The sequence below is a fragment of the Bos indicus x Bos taurus genome, chromosome 3, assembly GCF_003369695.1.
Source record: "Bos indicus x Bos taurus breed Angus x Brahman F1 hybrid chromosome 3, Bos_hybrid_MaternalHap_v2.0, whole genome shotgun sequence".
Taxonomy (NCBI): Eukaryota; Metazoa; Chordata; class Mammalia; order Artiodactyla; family Bovidae; genus Bos; species Bos indicus x Bos taurus.
In genome coordinates this window covers 99,851,607-99,858,474 of record NC_040078.1, presented here as the reverse complement: position 1 = coordinate 99,858,474, position 6,868 = coordinate 99,851,607, and positions in this window count along the sequence as shown.

Genomic DNA, 6,868 nt, shown 5'->3' with positions numbered 1-6,868 from the left:
AGCGGGCAGCACAGGGCTGGGTACAGGGCAGCAGGGAGCCTGGGATGCTGTTGGGGAGAGCAGCCCACAGGCCTGGGGAGGCAAGCCCAAGACAAGACGATCTGGCAGAGAGTGCTTGCAGGACCAGTCAAGGACTGGATATTATGGGAAGGCCTCCTGAAGGAGGAGAACCTGTGTTGCGTAGAGACTGAGTTTCCCAGAGGCTGAGGGAGGGGACGAGGACATCCCAGGGAGAGGGAAAAATATGCCCGAAAACTAGGACGAGTTTGGTAGATGGAAGCATTGTGCTTCCAGGAGGAGCAGCAGAGAGGTAGGTGGGGGTCAGATCAAGGGGGTTTGGGGGGCCAGTTCAGGTACTTGAATCCAGTCTCCAGGGCAGTGGGGTGCTCTTGAAAGATCACCCAGGTGTGCTGAGGAGAGTAGACTAGAATGGCAGAGCCTGGAGAGCGTAACCAGGCTGTTCCATGATCCTAGTGTGAGGAAGGGGGCCTGAGGCCTGAGCTAGGGCAGTGGTTTGGGGTGCAGGTGAGCTGTCTGGGCCTGTGTTGCTTGGTGGGCGGCAGGTAGCTCATTTGGGCTGTTCTGGGGGCTGCTTGGGCCCACAAGCAGAGCTTCCTCATGCCTCCCTGGCTCCAGCCCTAACTCTCCTGCTTGCTGTTGAAGATGTGTCTGGCCTGAGCCCTCGAGCTCAGGTGGGCCCCTGGCTCCCACCTGACTAACATCAGATTCTTTCCAGGACAACTGCTTTCCCAAGGCTTCCTTCTCTGCCCAGATTTTCCTGCTTCTCCAGAGGTGTCTTCCCCTCCACATCACGTGCCCAGTGGCACCTATACTTTCTGTCAATAGTAACCCAGCCTCAGTTGGGGCAAGTCTCAGGGCAGACATGAGCCTCCCTGGGAGCTGACTAGAGGGCCTAATCCGCACAGACACCTAGGTTGGGATGACCAAGAAGCTGCTGCACTTTGCCCTGGTTTCTTATCTGCTGCTACTGTCATTTTGGCTCATATATTTCCATGAAATCACTCAGCATCTGCCTCAGCTTCCTGACCATTTCTGTCTTTGGTTAATGATAGCCTTGTGCTTTCAGACCTCACTTCCATTCTTTCCAGTCAATAATTCCAATCAATAACTGGGTTACTGATTCCCCTCTTGAATCCCAGCATGCCCATGCCCAGCTCTGTTTTTAGTGGTGCTGAAGCTCCTCCAAACCTGTCTGTCATCTCTCAGAGGCTCTGGGGCCTGTGTGGGTGGCAGATTTTGGTACAAACATGTTGGCTCGATCATAATCAGGGATGAGGGAAAGGTTAGACAAAGGGGCCAAGTGCTGCCAAGGGCAGAGGAGGTGGTCAGTGAGGAAGCAAGTGCCCATTGCATTCCACCCCTACAGCTACACCCTGGTCCAAGCCTCCTGCCTCTCACCTGGACACCAATAACCCAACTGGGGTCCCTGCTTCCTTCCCCACCTGTCCAATCAATCCATTTTCCGTACAGCAGCCAGAGTGATCCCATGAAAGTGTATATCAGGTTGAGTCACCTCTCTCCCTAAGACCTTGCAATGGCTTCCCAATCAACCGAGATGAAAATCTGGTCTCTTCAAGTCCTTTGAGGTCCTAAGTGACATGGCCCTTGCCCACCTCCCCTGCCTCATCTTGGATGTCTCTTCCTCTCATTCCCTGTGCTCCAGCCACACGAGCACCTTATGGTCTCTTGCTCATCTCAAGCTGGTCCCTGCTCCAGAGCCTTTGTGTTAGCTGTCCCTCTGCTCGGAACTCTTGACACCAATGTCACCCTCCCTGATCACCTACTTGGAGAACAGCTTCCTCTGACGTCTTCTAACATGTCACCCCTTGGACTTAATACCATTGTCACTATCTAGGATCATATGGGTTGGTTTTTTTTTTTTTTTTGTCTCCACTCAAGTAAGCTTCCTGAGAACTGCACTTTGTCATGCTCATCACAGAACTCAGCATGTGGAATGGTTCCTATAGGGTGTTTAGTTAATTCAGTGAACACCAAGTGAGCATCTACTAGGGACCAGGAGCTGTATTTGATGCTGGGACTGCAGTGATATATGGGGCAGACTAGGGTTTTGTCCTCTCAGATCTGCATTCTGGAGTATATTTTTTGAATGAAAGGCAGGCAGGTGTGCTATTAAAGACCTACATCTTTAATGTGCATGCTCAGTCTCTTCAGTCGTATCTGACTCTTTGTGACGCTATGGACTGTAGCCTGCCAAGCTCCTCTGTCCATTGAGATTCTCCAGGCAAGAATTCTGGAGTGGGTTGCCGTACTCTCCTCCACATATTTAATACTTAATACATGGAGTGATAAGATTATTTTTAATCAGGGCAAGTGAGAAGGACATTCTGAATATGAGCCAACTAATATTTAGGCCCTTCATAGTCATCATGTCATTTTATCCTACTAACCATGTTATGTGTATTTGTGTTCTCACTTTGCAGAAAGGCCCCACAGCTAGAAGCACATAATTTCTGTATGTGCAAAAGCTGGGAGGACCCACCAAAGCTGGTTGGGACATTCAGGACTTGATGAGACTTGACTATGTGGCTATCTCTCATGCCCAGGCTTTCTGGGCACGACAACCCCAGGGCTCTTTCCTTGGCTCTGATCTGACTGAGTACTTACTGGTGACTTGGATGAGGCCACATAATACATGTCTCATCAAGTCCTGAATGTCCCAGCCTGCCTTGGTGGATCCTCCCAGTTTTCCACATATAGAAATGAGGTGGGGAATTAGAATCAAGATCTGATTTATTCTATGTCAGAACCTCTGCCTGATGTCCCCAGATGCAGAGGCCCAGAGGAGTGATAACATAATCCAGCCACTGCCTCTTCCTGTCTGACCACCAGTCTTGTGGCCTCAAGGCCCTCTAAGTCACGTGGCTACTGCCTGGTCTCAGCCTTTCCTTTACTCCCTAGTCCACTTCAAGAGCTTCTTGCCTGACCTCCCCACTCCAGACTGGTCATCTCCAACTGTCTTTCATTTGGCATTTGAGTTGTTGTTGTTCAGTTGGTCAATCGTGTCTGACTCTGTGACCCCATGGACTGCAGCAGGTCAAACCGTCCTTCACTATCTCCTGGAGATTGCTCAAACTCATGTTCATTGAGTTGATGATGCCATCCAACCACCTCCTCTTCTGTTGCTCCCTTCTCCTGCCCTCAATCCTTACCCACGTCAGGGTCTTTTCCAGTGAGTTGGCTCTTTCCTTCAGGTGGCCAAAGGACTGGAGCTTCAGCTTCAGCATCAGTCCTTTCAATGAATATTCAGGGTTGATTTACTTTAAGATTGACTGGTTTGACCTCCTTGCTGTCCAAGGGACCCTCAAGAGTCTTCTGCAACACCACACTTCTAAAGCATCAGTTCTTCAATGCTCAACCTTCTTTATAGTCCAACTCTCACATCCATATATGACTACAGGAAAAACCATAGCTTTGACTATATGGACCTTTGTTGGCAAAGTGATGTTTCTGCTTTTTAATATGCTGTCTAGGTTTGTCATAGCTTTTCTTTCAAGGAGCAAATGTCTTTTAATATCATGGCTGAAGTCACTGTCCAGTCATTTTGGAGCCCAAGAAAATAGTTTCCATTTTTTCCATTGTTTCCATTTTTTCCCTATCTATTTACCATGAAGTGATGGGACCACATGCCATGATCTTAGTTTTTTTGAATGTTGAGCTTCAAGCCAGCCTTTTCACTCTCCTCTTTCATTTTCATCAAGAGGCTCTTCAGTTCCTTTTCACTTTCTGCCATAAGGGTGGTGTCATCTGCCTATCTGAGGTTGTTGATATTTCTCTCAACAATCTTGATTCCAGCTTGGGATTCATCCAGCCCAGCATTTTGTATGAGGTACTCTGCATGTAAGTTAAATAAGCAAGGTGACAATATAAAGCCTTGACATACTCCTTTCCCAATTTTGAACCAGTCCGTTGTTTCATGTCTGGTTCTAACTGTTGCTTATTGACCTGAATACAGGTTTCTCAGAATGCAGGTAAGGTGGTCTGGTATTCCCATCTCTTTCAGAATTTTCCACAGTTTGTTGTGATCCACACAGTCAAAGGCCTTAGTGTAGTCAGTGAAGCAGAAGTAGATGTTTTTCTGGAATTCTCTTGCTTTTTCTATGATCCAATAGATGTTGGCAATTTGATCTCTGGTTCTTCTGCCTTTTCTGAATTCAGCTTGTACATCTGGAAGTCCTTGGTTCACATACTGTTGAAGTATAGCTTGAAATATTTTGAACATTACCTTGCTAGCATGTGAAATGAGTGCAATTGTGTGGTAGTTTGAACATTCTTTGGATTTGCCCTTCTTTGGGGTTGGAATGAAAACTGACCTTTTCCAGTCTTGTGGCCAGGACTCGTATGGCAGTTAAGTGACCTCTCTAAAAGCAAATCTCATCACGCCTAAGGGCTTGTACTCAGTCCAGACTCCTGGCTCTGACCCACAAGGCCATGCTTCACCTGATTGTGCAACTGACCAATCTGGATTCCTCCCCTTCCTTGGGGCCTGAGGGAATTCTTGGGACACTGTATAGCTCCCATTTCCATGCCCTTTGCTCATTGTACTTGCTCTGCCTGGAATTCTTCATGTTTCTACCTAAGGAGCCCCCTGTCCCACCAATCCAAGGTAAGAGTGGTCATCCTCTTACAATAGTCAGGCTGTGTTGAAAGGGCTTCTTGATGCTTCTGTCCATGCCTGAAAGCATGAAAGCAGGGTCTGCATCTTAATAATAGAATCCAACATCAATTAGGCTGTGGAGTTGATAATCCATTATCTCATTGGAAAAAATGGACACTATTGCTTCCATTTTGTATATGAGAAAACTGAAGTTCAGAAAGGGTTACTAACAGGGACTTCACTGACAAGCCAATGGTTAAGACCCAGTGATTCCAATGCAGGCTGCGTGAGTTCAATCCCCGGTCAGAGCTAAGATCCCACACACTGGGTAGATCAGCCAGTTTGCTACATACCCAACTCTGAACTTAGTGTACTTTCTTTGTTTGAACAATCAGCCCAAGAACAGGCAGTATACCCTCTCTGAGTGCCAAATTCTGTGCTAAGGGCCCACAACCCTGGAGACAGAAGCCGTGTCCAAGCACTGTGCTCCTCTGCTGGTATCTGGTTACAGGTGTTTACAGAAGGGTTTCAGTATTGTACCCGCCACTTGTCCCTAAGAGGCACCATCTTGTAGGGTTATCCCAGAACCCCAGCTCACTGAGAGCCTTTGGGATCCTGGCTCTGTTGCTCACTCTTTCTGTTCAGCCTCCCAGCTTTGTCTATCTACAAATCTGAACACTGAACCTCTCCAACCTCATTCAAGTTACCAATCAGATCAGAACCAAAGAAAGAGCCTTTATACCCTGGATAACCTAGGCATAAGAGACAGCCACATAATCAGGTCTCATCATGTCCTGAACATCCCATCCAGTCTTGGTGGGTCCTGCCAGTTTCCCCACACGTAGACTGGGAGTGGTGGTACTCTTTATATGTGGCATCTGATGGCACAGGTGGCATGTGTCCCTAAGTACTGAGGCAAACGAGATGACCTGGTGTCAGGATTGTGTGGGGTTTGCCCTTGTAGGTCCAGCACCCAGCAAGGTGCCTGGTACTCAGTGGGTACCCAAAAAAGGCTTGTTGAATGGAGGAGTGGTTGACTTGTTATTAGTGAACCCATCGGCACCTCCTGTTCCTTCTCTCATCCTAAACAGGAGTGTCCTGGTCAGCCCTGGCCCTCAGCCCTTTTTGCATTTATCCTACTACAGCTGTGACCTTGACTTGTGCCCATAAGGACAAATACCTCCCAGTCTATATTCAACCTGTGACTTTCTCCTAGTCTGCAAGTCCTCATCCATCCCCTTCCCCATCTCTAGGATACCCCCTTCATCACCATCCATCCAATAAATATATTGAACTCCTCCCCCAGGTATCACCTCTGGGTAACCCATCAGAAATGGTCCCTGCCTGAAGGAAGCTTTCCCCACTCTTCTAGCAAACAGACCCCAAATGCACTATCACATAAATACACTTGTTAGAAGTGCCATAAAGCTGAAGCACTATTGTGTGTTATGAAAGTAAACTAAATGGTACCTGGTTCATCCTGGTGTGTGTGTGTGTGTGTGGGAACATTTCCTGAAGGAAGGGACATTTAAGCCAGGAACAGCACTTCACAAAAGCCAGGAAATGAATGTATTTTAAGAAGGGTGGAGGGACTTCCCTGGAGGTCCAGTGGTTGAGACTCCACCTGCCAAGGCATGAGGGCACAGTTTCAATCCCTTGTCAAGGAACTAGCATCTCACATGCTGCATGGTGTAGCTAATAAACAAATACAATTGAAAAAAAGAAGGATGGAGTGATAACCCTGGTGTTCCAGTGGTTAAGAATCTGCTTGCCAATGCAGGGGACACTAGTTCAATCCTTGGTCTAGAAGGATCCCACATGCTGCAGAGCCACTAAGCCTGTGCGCCACAACTACTGAGCCCACGCTCTGCAACAAGAGAAGCCACCCAAATAAGAAGCCCCTGCATCACAAGGAAAAGTAGCCCTACTCACCGCAACTAGAGAAAGCCCACATGTAGCAATGAAGACCCAGCGCAACCACAAATAAATTAATAAAGGAAGAAGGTGGAGGAAAAACTTCCAATACTGCTGAGTTAACTTTGGGAAGATTGTCAGAATAACTTGGCATAAATCAGACTGGATTGGGTGGAGGAGTGAATGAAAGATGAGCAAATAAAGGCAGCAAGTGCAGATAACTGGAGAAGCTTAACTGAAGAAGATAACTGGAGAAGATAACTGGGAGTAGAAGAAACATGTCAATGTGGTAGCTATGTAGGATGCAGATCTGAATAG